The sequence below is a fragment of the Schistocerca gregaria genome, chromosome 8, assembly GCF_023897955.1.
Source record: "Schistocerca gregaria isolate iqSchGreg1 chromosome 8, iqSchGreg1.2, whole genome shotgun sequence".
Classification (NCBI taxonomy): domain Eukaryota; kingdom Metazoa; phylum Arthropoda; class Insecta; order Orthoptera; family Acrididae; genus Schistocerca; species Schistocerca gregaria.
In genome coordinates, this window is record NC_064927.1 from 166625404 (window position 1) to 166639406 (window position 14003).

At 40.9% G+C, this 14003-nt stretch overlaps 1 non-coding gene across 1 annotated transcript; it reads left to right on the forward strand.

Moving 5' to 3' along the window:
- Window positions 1-1916: 1916 nt before the first annotated feature.
- On the forward strand, window positions 1917-1990 carry Trnat-ugu (transfer RNA threonine (anticodon UGU)). The gene has a single exon. It is a non-coding gene; the product is annotated as a tRNA-Thr (tRNA).
- The last annotated feature ends 12013 nt before the right edge of the window (window positions 1991-14003 follow it).

Here is a 14003-nt window from a genome sequence, read left to right on the forward strand (position 1 = left end):
AAGAATAGATATAAGGTTGATACCAATACAGAATGAAGTAAGCTTGGAGTAAGGCTAAACACAATTGTAAAGTTTTGGGCGTTCATTGTATTGCCACGACCGATATTTCAACCGTTCTACGATAAAATAGTGTTTATGATTTCAATCGCAACGGCAACAGTAGGGCAGGCCAATCCTGGGATAACAGATTAACGGCAAGAATTTTCTAAAAGAAGACTTTTTTATTTTTTCATGGCTAAAACACACTCTAAAACTTCAAATACGCTTTTCTTGGGATATGGTTTTTCAAAATAGCACGCAGCATAACTTCAACAATTTTATATCGTTTTCTTTAATCACAACTTTGAAATAACATTTTAAAGGGAAATAGATTGCGTAATTTTAACAGTATTTCTTAATAAATAACTGTCCTTTTTTATGAAAATTGAACGGCTTTATTCAAACGCGCACCAGTTCCACAAAAATCAATATTATCGCCATTTTGTAAAATTTTCCGACAAATGTTTTTAAATATACTTAAATACATGCCCCATAACAATCTCAAGTATTATTACCTTCCTTTCCACCCACAAAATTGTCAAGAAAACGGCTTTTTAGGCCGTAACTGTGGTATTATACCTTAAGTTCTTTCAGTTATATAACAACAAGGGCTTGTGGAACAACTATCCAATTAAAACGAACTTTAAGGCTATAACACAGAAACGGAAGAAAAAGAATATAAAGATGAAATGAGATATATGTTACCGCGAGAAGAATTTGACAGACTCTTGAAAGAGTTTAGTCGAAATAACGCCTATAGAGCAAACGACGTTCCCTCGGAGTTATTGATATCATTGGGAGAGCCGGTCAATGAACAAAATATATGGGAAAGGCGAAACACCCACTAACTTAAAAAATAATTTCAGTTTCTAGAAAGGCAGGTAGTGACAGGTCTATCTATGTGTTAAGTGATGGCTGTAAAGTAATGAAACGAATTATTTGCAGGAGATAGGAAGAAACTGGTAGAGATCGATCTCTGGAAAGGTCAGTTTCGGTTCCCCAGAAATGAAAACGTGCTCGTAAATACTGACTCCACGATTCATTTTATAACATGAATAAGGCAGATCTAAGCTTATATAATTTGTAGATTTAGTGAAACATTTTGGCACTGTTGACTGTGAAGTTATCAGGGATAAAATACAGGGAGCGGAATGGTCATTTACAACTTTTACAGAAAGTACACAGCAGTTACAATAGTCGACGGACTTGCAAGAGTATTTGAGAAGGGGGATAGGCATTCAGTCTGTAACCTGAGCAATCTGTGAAGCAAACCAAGGAGTAATAAGATGAATATCAACAAAATTAAAACAAGGATAATGGGTGTAGTCCAATTAAATCGGGTGATGCCAAGGCAATTAAATTACGTAACGAGGCATTTAAAGTAGTAGATCAGTTCTGCCATTTCGGCAGCGAAGTAACATGACGGCCAAGTAGAAATGACATAAAATTCCGGCTGGAAATAGCAAAAAACAATTTCTGCACAGTTAAATGATAGGAAGTCTTTTTTCTGAAGGCAGTTGTCTGAATTGCAGCTTTGTACGGAAGTGAATCGTGAACAAATGATAACTAACTGAAACCCTCAGCTACCGACAGGTGTTGTTGATATACCTCGCTGTCGACAGCTGAAAATGTGTGCCCCGACGGGGACTCGAACCCGGGATCTCCTGCTCACATTCCCAGCTGTCCACAATTCTTCGTATGTAATGTACCTTATAAACATTTGCTCTTACGGGAATCGCCAAAACGTGCGCGAGTAATGAGTGAATGGTGAAATGTCTATAAGGTACATTATATATGAAGAATTGTGGACAGCTGGGAATGTGTCTCACGGGAAGCGTGCAAGGGATAAGTCCCTGTAGTCGCGGTATTCATCTGTGTCCTCGGTGGCTCAGAAGGATAGAGCGTCTGCCATGTAAGCAGAAGATCCCGGGTTCGAGTCCCGGTCGGGGCACACATTTTCAGTTGTCCACATGGAGGTATATCAACAACACCTGTCGACAGCTGAGAGTTTCAGTTAGTTATCATTTACTCCACGGAAAAGCTGCACGGTCATCAACAGTATTCTGTCCTTTCGAGAACAGTTACTGTCTTCATATGAATCGTGAACGGTAAACAGTTCACAGAATAGAAGTTTTAGAAATGAAGAATGTCGAAGGTATGATACGTACATCGAGTAACTAATGATGGGATACTGAATCGGAAAAAAAGAAATTTATGGGACAACTTGATCATAAGAAGCGGTCTGATGAAAGGATAGTGAGCCGAAGTGGAGAAAAATGAAGTTTATAGGACAAGTTGATCATAAGAAGATATAAGTTGGTAGGAAATATCCTGAGGCATATGACAACAACAAAAACTTAATACCTGACGGCATTTAAATGTAGGTCTCGCACATAATCCAAAATCATAGCTGGTGTGGTTGAGACAATCACTTCTGTCAACCACAAATTTGATCGTAATTTTCGTCCCAGACGGAATCTAGTTACAGGACTCACCAGTGACCGAGCGTGCGCCATCCCGCTGTCGTGGTGTGGGCCGGACACTGCAGAACGATGGGCCGACCCTTGCTTTTATACGCGGTCACTACTCCCGCCGTTGCCCAAGAGGTCGGCGGGCGTTACCAGGAGCGCTTTCGCAATTGCGTACCATCCGACGCCACTGTGTCTAGAGACGCGACGCTCCCGTATACGCCCGTCTACTAGCCATGAGCCGTACGCACGGTACTAACTAAAACCGTCACTGGTACCACTGCATGCAGATACTCATAGTTCCCGAGAGAAGTGCCTTTACAGGGAATATACGAAACCAGCATCTCTCCTGTTTGGTAAACCTCTTATTGCTGAAACCTTGTAGGTGTTACAAAAAGCTTTCACAAAAGAACATACATTAACACGAAAACATATAGACTCCTAAACGATTCTATAGTATAAATACAAATAAGAATATGCGAATAGTAATATTTCGTTTATTTTTAGTTTTTTTTTTAATTTACAGTGTAGTAAATGGACAAGTGTTATTTGTGTTCTTCGTCCTATTTTCATGTCAATGAATGCATTTTAATTTCCTCAGATCATGGGCGTTATTACAGTTTAAAAGAATGTTAACGACGCAACTTGTTGTTGGACGGTCTCTAAGGGTGATATCCAAAAGCCAATAGTAACATAAAAAAGCTCCTCCGCTTAGTATTTAGTTTGCCTTGGTATTTCTTCGCCACTTCTGTCAGTCTCTGGATTAGCACTTCGTCTGACACCTTAAAATCTACCGTGCTTCTACGGGTTACATTATACAGGGTGAATCTGTGATCTTGTTGTAACGTTCAGCGGTGATGGAGAAGGTAAATATATCAATCTGAGGTGAGAGGTCTGGTCCGGGAACGAATGAGGCGAACATTACATGCGAAAATGGTTCTGATATCTGCGACAGTAGAATACATGGACCGGTACTGTTCTTGACAAAATTATGGGGAACGGACCAAAACAAGAAAAAATTGTCTAGCTCTTAGGTTCCCACGTTTTTAGAGGGGGTGGAAGAGTAGAAGAGATGTGTTTCACAACAGCGATGATGAACAAGTACTCACTGCTCTTAAGTTTTTCGAGCACACGTTTACTGCACTTTTTTCCACATTTCAAGTTCTTAGCAACGACAGTAGCGATACATATATTCTACGTTAGAGATAAGAGAACCATTTTTACTTACAAATTTAGACTCGGTCGTTTTCGGACCAGGACCCCTTACCACAAATTGATACATTTACCATTTTCCATCATCCCTGAAAGTCTATAAAATCATTAAGCAGTCACCCTTAATATCAGAATTAATAGCAGTCTTTTTTCCAGTCACACAGTACCTCTCTCCCCTTATAGTTGTGCCTTCTGCAGCTTCTTCTAGTAAAATCGAGGCAATTGCCCAATTTCTTTACGCATGCTCTATGATCCTACTACTGCTTCTAAATAGAATTTTCTACGTATTCCTTTCATCGCCATTTATGCGGAGAACCTTTTCATTCCTTATCGTCCATTTCATGTTCAGCATTACTTTTGTTTTTTTATTTATTTGTCAAGTTCCGTCGGACCTTTCCACGCACACCTATTTGCATATGGAACTAGTCAATACGCAGTTTATAGAATTCTGATTAGAAATAGTTAAAACAAGAAATTAATTAAAAATATGAGAAATAAACAACGAATTACGGAGAAAGAAGAACTCTTCGTCAGAATAGAAAAGTGTACTGCCAGGTCACTTTTCGATTTGGATTTGAATATCTTGGATCTACCACTCATTTTTTTTTTCAATTCTACTGCAAGCCTACTGAACATGAAACCTGATGACTAGCGCACTCTTACACGCAGTGCATCAGTGAATGAAAGCTGCAGCTCCTCCTGAACGAATCAATATTGTCAACGACAAATCACAGGATGAAAAACTTGTACAAGAATGGCAGAGCAAGAATTCCGAGACTCCTGAACAATATCCTACGTGGAATTTCGCGGCCTGACACCGCAGATGAGACTGACCGTCCTTTTCTGAGGTAGAAATATTCTTGGTAAGTGCAAGGGATGCCCCAAAATATAACAGCATACGACATAACAGAGTAAACATAAGCTTTCGTGTTCCAGTGACAATGGCAGTGAAGGTCACTCTTACAGTGAAGATGGCGGCATTCAATTTCTGCACAAGTACTTCAACGCGATTCTTTCAAGGAAGCCTTCCTCAGCCCTAAATATTTAAAATGCTCGACTTCACTGACTGACTTAACATCTTCGGAGAAGAAAATTTTACTTTAACAAGAGTTTCGTGTCACGAACTGCTCGCACTGAGTTTTGTTGCAATGAAGTGTCTACCTGTTCTCCGAAAGCGACACACTGATGTTACTGACTAGTCTTTAGTTGCGTCATTTATATGAGATTACACAGCTTTCACAATAACAGTTGTGTCATCTGTAAAGACCACAATTTTTGTATCTGTCATGTTTACTGACAGATCATTGATATACATTGAGAAAAACAACGGAACTACAACAGAACCCTGTAACCTGTAATGCCACAACTCAAATGAATCCATTATCTGGTTTTTCCACTCTCAGTCACTTCCACACAATGTACAAAAGTATATCCTCAAAAAAAATTTTTTCCCAAATGAACGCCTCTTTCTTATATTGATGGATTTCTTTTGGCAAGAAATGCTCTTCGTGTCCTTGCTAGTCTGCTTTTTATATCTTCCTTGCATTGTCCGCCATATTTAATTTGGTTTCCAATGTATCAGAATTCGTGTACTTCATTTACTATACTGTCCCTCAATTTTGACGCTAAGTTGGGAGTAAGTCCCATTTCTGCAACCCTAAATATTTCAGTTTTTCTTTGGATTCATCGCAATTCATATACCGTATCAGCAGACCCTGAAATCTTACTTACTTTCACAGATGAGGCAAGTGTTATCGACTAATTTTACTGCACTGACATCTTACTTTTCATCCGAGGCAGGATACGAACCTGCGACCGTAGAGTAAAACTGTGCACATCACAAAATGGATAAGCATGCAATCGTATGACTATAATAGCAATAAGTTTCAGTTGTAATCGGTCAACTCATACAAATATCTGGGTGCAGTAATTTATGGGGATATGAAATGGATAGGCCACATAGTCTCAATGCAGGTAAAGTAGGTAGCAGACTGTGATTCATTTATAGAATACTAGGGAAATCAATCGGTCTATAAGGGTGACTCCATGCTAAACACTAATGCTTTAGTGTGTGGAGCCCGTACCGTAAAGGGTCATACGGGGGATACTGAACCAAACAAGGGCAGCAGGAATTGTCACAGCGCTGATCGACCCACGTGAAAGAACTGAAGTGACAGAAGCTTGAAGATAAACACAAACTATCCCATGAAAGCCCAATTGGAAAGTTACTAGAAACAACTTTAGGAGTAAACTGATAAACATATTACAACCGTCTAAGTATTGCTCTCACAGGGACCGTGAAGACAAGATTAGCGTTATTACAGCACGCAGAGAGGCATTTAGGCAATTAATCTTCCAGTGCTCCATAGGTGAATGGAAGAGGAGACGGCCCTAACATCTTATACCGTGGGACGCGTCCTCTGCCATGCACTTCATAGCGGTTTGCTTAGTACAGATATGTATGGAGTACGTAGATGTATTTCTTCCACTATTTTGATAGTATCCCCTCATTTCGTAAATACAGCAACCCGCTTAATTTTTAATATCTTTCTCTCATTTCTTATGCTTCTACTTTCTTCTTTTCTACCGATGTTCATGTTTCAGTGGATACATTTCTTTCGACTGCTGTATCTTTCTGTAGTTGAACTTCTTAGTTTTAAGTTGGTTTTTTCTCTCCTTTGATCTAGTAGATATTATTCATGCTTTTCCTGTTGGCCTTTAAATTAGTTTATGTGTCAGCTCTTCACATGTTGACTTCCATGGAGGCTCCACAAAAACTTGATTTATTTAGAGATCAACCAACCAGCCATTAAATAGCCATCTGTTCGTCTGAAAAGCCGCTCCAGTTGCTTTTTACAGAACTTTATTATGTTCGCGTGTAATCAGGTGAATATTATGGGAATATAGATATTTTTGTTTGTTATAGTAGGAGACGAGAGACAGTATTTATGTATGTACAGTACAAGTGTAGTAATGATATAAAACTCACGTTATGCTATAGAGCAATGTCAGATGATACGAAGAGTAGAATTCAAGTGGATTTAAAAAAGTTTATCGCCCAATTTGTCATGAGAAACATGGGAGTATCGTCATTATAACTGTACATTCCAATACTTTTACACTGTGCTTAAAAATTAGAATTGCATATCTTTCAAATAAAAGTTTTAAGAAATTGTTTGGAATTAATAGATGTGTTTTTTGCATGTCTTTCAAATAAAAGTTTTAAGTAATTATTTGGAATTAATATAAGCGGAAACAGTTGCAATGAAGAAAACGTTCAAGTTAAGTGTGAAGGTAGGACCTCTACAGCGTAAAATTTTAACCACCGGGAACTAATGAACGCTCTCCCATGGTTTGCACGCATCGTCGACTGCTTGTAAAAGCTGCAAAAATACAACGTCCATGAAGTGGCCCTTGTGACTGTCTCGTACAAGGTGAGCTCCGAATGTAGATTTGCACAGACGATATTTTCTTTTTAATTCTGTGTGTTCATTATATCACGTTTTGCGATGGGCAGGCCAGAAGCTACACTCCTGGAAATGGAAAAAAGAACACATTGACACCGGTGTGTCAGACCCACCATACTTGCTCCGGACACTGCGAGAGGGCTGTACAAGCAATGATCACACGCACGGCACAGCGGCCACACCAGGAACCGCGGCGTTGGCCGTCGAATGGCGCTAGCTGCGCAGAATTTGTGCACCGCCGCCATCAGTGTCAGCCAGTTTGCCGTGGCATACGGAGCTCCATCGCAGTCTTTAACACTGGTAGCATGCCGCGACAGCGTGGACGTGAACCGTATGTGCAGTTGACAGACTTTGAGCGAGGGCGTATAGTGGGCATGCGGGAGGCCAGGTGGACGTACCGCCGAATTGCTCAACACGTGGGGCGTGAGGTCTCCACAGTACATCAATGTTGTCGCCAGTGGTCGGCGGAAGGTGCACGTGCCCGTCGACCTGGGACCGGACCGCAGAGACGCACGGATGCACGCCAAGACCGTAAGATCCTACGCAGTGCCGTAGGGGACCGCACCGCCACTTCCCAGCAAATTAGGGACACTGTTGCTCCTGGGGTATCGGCGAGGACCATTCGCAACCGTCTCCATGAAGCTGGGCTACGGTCCCGCACACCGTTAGGCCGTCTTCCGCTCACGCCCCAACATCGTGCAGCCCGCCTCCAGTGGTGTCGCGACAGGCGTGAATGGAGGGACGAATGGTGACGTGTCGTCTTCAGCGATGAGAGTCGCTTCTGCCTTGGTGCCAATGATGGTCGTATGCGTGTTTGGCGCTGTGCAGGTGAGCGCCACAATCAGGATTGCATACGACCGAGGCACACAGGGCCAACACCCGGCAATGGTGTGGGGAGCGATCTCCTACACTGGCCGTACACCTCTGGTGATCGTCGAGGGGACACTGAATAGTGCACGGTACATCCAAACCGTCATCGAACCCATCGTTTTACCATTCCTAGACCGGCAAGGGAACTTGCTGTTCCAACAGGACAATGCACGTCCGCATGTATGCCGTGCCACCCAACGTGCTCTAGAAGGTGTAACTCAACTACCCTGGCCAACAAGATCTCCGGATCTGTCCCCCATTGAGCATGTTTGGGACTGGATGAAGCGTCGTCTCACGCGGTCTGCACGTCCAGCACGAACGCTGGTCCAACTGAGGCGTCAGGTGGAAATGGCATGGCAAGCCGTTCCACAGGAGTACATCCAGCATCTCTACGATCATCTCCATGGGAGAATAGCAGCCTGCATTGCTGCGAAAGGTGGATATACACTGTACTAGTGCCGACATTGTGCATGCTCTGTTGCCTGTGTCTATGTGCCTGTGGTTCTGTCAGTGTGATCATGTGATGTATCTGACCCCAGGAATGTGTCAATAAAGTTTCCCCTTACTGGGACAATGAATTCACGGTGTTCTTATTTCAATTTCCAGGAGTGTATTTTGAAACAGATAATTCGTGCTTGCTCAAGAAATGAATATGTCGGCATGGTTAAGCAGTACATTGATCTGGAAGTTCACAACTACTGCAAATTAATCTCCAATACACACTGATGTCAAAAGTACATAAAGGTCAAATTTCAACATCTCCATAGCAACAACAACGAAAGACGGTGTATAATTTACCTGCTGGAACAATTTTCGGCAGACATTGTTTTTCGTTTTATCACAGTGAAATAGTACCTGTAACTCTGATAGTTAGTGTCCGTGTAAATTTAAGACATTGAAAATGGAAGTCAGTAGGCGGATTTTATACGAGGACTGAAACAACTAGTTTTTTGGAATTCTTGTTCTTCTGTATATTTACAGGGTGCTTACAATTAAACTTTCGCTAGTTGAGAGGGATTAGCCATGAAAACCTAGGGTTCCTAGAACAGTGAAACTTTGTGGAACCATTTGTAATGACTTACGTAAGAGAAATATCGCATAAACCATTGAAAAAATTTGTTAATTGTGTACAATGTTTATCTTCCAGGACACAAACGTTGTTCAATGTGACGACCATCTGCATCCACGACAGCCTAGAATGGCGCCATACATTGCTCTACTGCTGCCCAAAATATCTCAGGTGAGCTGTTTGCTACTTCCCTCGTTATGCTCGTCTTCAGCCTTAGTTTCCCGTTGATAAACATCGTCCTTCACTTAACCCTGTAGCCAGAAATCACATGGGACCATATGTGATGATCTTGGTGGGCACTCTGTTTGGAACGATCGGCCAATGATTCGGTTTTCTCTAGATGTGTTGCGCAGTAACCGAGTGACCTCATGGGGAATGTGATATGTGACTCCATCGTCTATCAAAACAATTGAGTCCAAAGCACTTCTCTCCCCTAGAGGAGGGACCACTCGCCCATCGCGCATCAATACACTTGAGTCCAAAGCACTTGTCTCCCCTAGAGCAGGGATCACACGTTGGTGAAGCAGAGCACAGTAACGTGTGCCGTTCACGCTGTGTGTCCTTAGTCCTTGGCGGTGCTAGTTCTTCAAAGAAAAATGGACCAATCATGAAATGTGCCGTGAAGCCACGTCACATAGGAGTGTGTTCACTATGTGTGGGAACTTCATGAACGTTCGTTGGTGCTGACGAAGCCAAACGCGACAGTTGTAAGTGTTAGCTTCACCAGTGAGAGTAAAGTATGCTTCATCAGTCCACAAAATGTTTCAAGGCCCATTAAATACAACCCTTGCAAAAATTTAAAAGCAAATTCACATTTCAATAGTTGGTGAGTAATGTGAAGTATTTAGGGATATCATTACACAATTGTTCGCAGCACTTTTAGAATCATGGAACGTTCAACTGTAGTGATACAGCTAGTGCACTGCTTCAGGATTGAACACTGCATTCAGCATTCTCAATCATGGTAATAATTTGTGGCGCTGTTGGCTGTCGTTCTCACCTAGGAGCAATTCTTAAATCACCTGTTAATTCGCACTTCCGGCTCATGTTCTTCAATCTCGGTGCGGAAAGAGAAGCTCTCCGTATTCCTTCAACGCGTCGATACCTGCGAACAGCAGCAGCAGTATTGCTGTTGACTTGATCAACAACTTTATGAGTAGAGCCCCGCTCACCTTATCCAGACACATGCTGGCTATCTGTAACTTTGATGCACTTTGATGCTTATGTTCCAACCCTACGTCGTCGTACCAGTATTGGCACCTAATCGCAAGTCATGACACGTAATTGAGTTGCCATACTGTAAGTAGTTTTCCGTGTACGACGGCTCAAGTACGGAAACTTTAATTTCAACCACCCTGTGATAGTGCATCTACCACTTAAATATGTGGAACAATGTTTCATATTTGATGACTTATATGACCGACTAGCAACTGTTTGAAAACAATACTTCAGCCCGAAAAGAACAGTTGCAGCTTGCATTTCTGTGGAAATGTCTGGCCTGAGGCATGAGTACATGATTGGTTTTCGACCTACAACTGTGTCCTTCTGTTGTGGCAAAATGAATATCAACCCAATCAGTGGAAGTGAGAAAGTAGTTTTTCTATAGACATGTTATTACGCTGCACTGAAAAACGCCTTTTATCGGCTGTGATATTTAAAAATCGAGACTGGTGATAGAAATTTGTGGATTTGGCAAATTAAATTCAAGTAGCAATGCTAAGCCACTTTGAATTTCATTGCATTAACCCAGAGATATTGTTTCTGTAAGATAGAAATCTCTTATTCAGTTGATGATAACTTAGAAGATCTCTACGTGTAGTTCTGAGTGCAGTGGAAAATGCTAAGGACGGAATACGGGCCTCTAACTGATACTCTAACTGATGTTTGCTTGGTTTATCTACATCAGTTACGTCTGATAACTGTCTGTGAATCCTTGAGACTAATCCAGCTGCGATTTCCTAGGTGAAATCTGAATAAAAAATTGAGTCAAGCAGATTTATGAATCTCAACTTCTCCTTTTACTCCGGGAATTCTAATTATGCATTATTTAACAAGCAATGCGCCACAGCCGCAGCTATGCTGTCTTACAGTGCAACGAGGAAAAGAGTTTCGTTTATGTTACATTGTACATCGTCTTTGGAGTTATTAATTTAAATAGTTTGCACATATTCGCAACTCAACATTTCTTCACAGTGCTCAGTTACACGAATCATTTGTGTATATCTTGATACCCAGAGGCGGTCAAATGGGCTACATAGGTGTCAACTTATACCACGTATCAGCATGATGTAAGGATCATGGCAAAATCAAAAAACTATAATTGTCACTCCAACAGTTCAGCCTCGTCTCCAGCTAAACAGTAATTTTCGAAGACACTTTAACACCTATATAAAATGCCGTAAAATTTATTTAGAGAAAGCAGATTAAGAGTTTGAATGATATTAGTTTGACACACTTGCCCTAATTGTTCAGAAAAACTTTCATTCCATTTGATATTTTTCGGTAGTACGATGTTTCGATTCTGTAGCCATTGACAAGTGCAGCCAGCTGGACGAGGTAGTCCTCACCATATACCCTAACATTGTCGGATTGTGTGTCACACTCTTATTATTCAATTAATTTAATATGGCCTTGGACCGTGATGCAATTGATAATGATTTACATTGGCAACTACAACATGGTAAAAATTAAATTGAAGAAACAAGATGACTGAATTTATTTCCCAATGTAGTTATGGATTTGGAGCGAGACAACGCGAAGCATTTAAATTACAGTTTTCTGTGATCCTCTGGAACCAGCAGAAACAAAACAGACGTCAATTAGCGACATTAGATGTACACTGCAGTCTTTAATGATTTTTCATGGTAGCTGTACCATTATGTCCTTTTGTGATTTCCTATTGCTGGTGCTCCGATAAGAAAACTTGTGATATTTTAAGATCGGTAAAACAGGCAGCAAAGGACTGGAAGAGCAGTTGGACGGAATGGGCAGTGTCTTGAAAGAAGGATATAAAATGAGCATCAACAAAGGCAAAACGAGGATAATTGAATGTAGTTGAATTATGTCGGGTGATGCTGAGGGAATGTTATCAGGAAATGAGACACTTAAAGTAGTAAATGAGTTTTGCTACTTGGGGAGCAAAGTAATTGATGATGGTCGAAGTAGAGGGGATTTAAAATGTAGACTGGCAACGGCAAGGAAAGCGATTCTGAAGAAGAGATATTTGTTAACATCGAGTATAGATTTAAGTATCAGGAAGTCGTTTCTGAAAGTATTTGTATGTAGAGTAGGCATGTATGGAAGTGAAACATTTACAATAAATAGTTTGGACAAGAAGAGAATAGAAGCTTTCGAAATGTGGTGCTACAGAAGAATGCTGAAGCTTAGGTGGGCAGATCACATAACTAATAAGGAGGTATTAAATAGAATTGGGGAGAAGAGAAATTTGTGGCATAACTTGACTAGAAGAAGAGATCGGTTGGTAGGACATGTTCTGAGGCATCAAGGGATCACCAACAGAGTACTGGAGTGCTGAGTGGAGGGTAAAAATCGTAGAGGGAGACCAAGAGATGAATACACTAAGCAGATTCAGACGGATGTAAGTTGCAGTAGGTACTGAGAGATGAAGCAGCTTGCACAGGATAGAGTAGCATGGGGAGCTGCATCAAACCAGTCTCTGGACTGAAGACCACAACTACAAGAACAAAACAGGCAGCTACACTTTCGAGATCTGTAGGTTCTAATTTCATCACAATTTCTGGCTCCTATTATTACAATGTTGAATTATCCTACAACAAATGTTGGTGTAGTAGGGGATTCATTGAAAAGTAGTTTGAACATTAAACACTAATCAGGCTCAGAACCGACTATGAACTCTTAGATATAGTTTTGTTCGGAAATACAAAACAACTGCTGAATTTATACATCATTTAGTTATTTAAATTGTTTATATTTAGCAATATTAATAGAATACGTTTCAAAATTGCTACTGCCAAGACGTTAGTCACATGCAGGTACTTCTAACACTTGCATTATGTAGGAACACAATTAGAAATTTTCAGTCTTCCTCTAACATTCATTTTTCCGTGATAGGGGAAGTCTTCAGGAATGATACTTGAGTCGTATTCCACATTAACCTGTACGCCCCCTTTCCCAGCTTATATAAATGAGTTTGATTAGGGACATGCAATTCGCCGAAGTGGCGTCCTGTTGAAAGACTTGCACCAAGCCGTTGATCCACATGAAATTATTACTTATACGAACGTATTACTTATGGCAATGATTGGTATGAGACGTGTTTATTACTCTGAGCAAACTGTCACAAAGGAAATTATCCCAATTACAATAAACTATTAGATATACACTTAAATACTTTTATAAATGAGTATATATTACGTATTTCAGAATTAAAAGTTTGCAAAGTTTCTCAGGAAATCTCACGGTGCCTGGAACCGGTTATGAATGGTTGTATGTTATATCTGTACTGTTCGACTCTATGATCATAATCCACAACTATATACACATCTATTATGTCTGCGTGCAGACAAACGCAGAGATTTGCATACCTTCTGTCTTTTCTATTGCCTCATCAACGTGTACTGTCCCGCATATCTCTCTTCGTCTTTAACGCTCTTGTCTGAATAACAAGGCAGAAAACCTCTTCCCATCACTTCAAAATCATTTCTGCCCCACTCTATCGTTCAGCCGTTTATTCGACGTCCTTCTCAGCAGCAGACCAAAATACTGAAATAACCTGCCGCATCATATTAGAGAACTGAATAACATCTCCAGCTTCAGAAGATTATGATATATCTACTGAAGCAACTATGTAACTGCTACCATTTTCCCTGTAAGCAGTCGTTATCCCTGTTTTCGTTT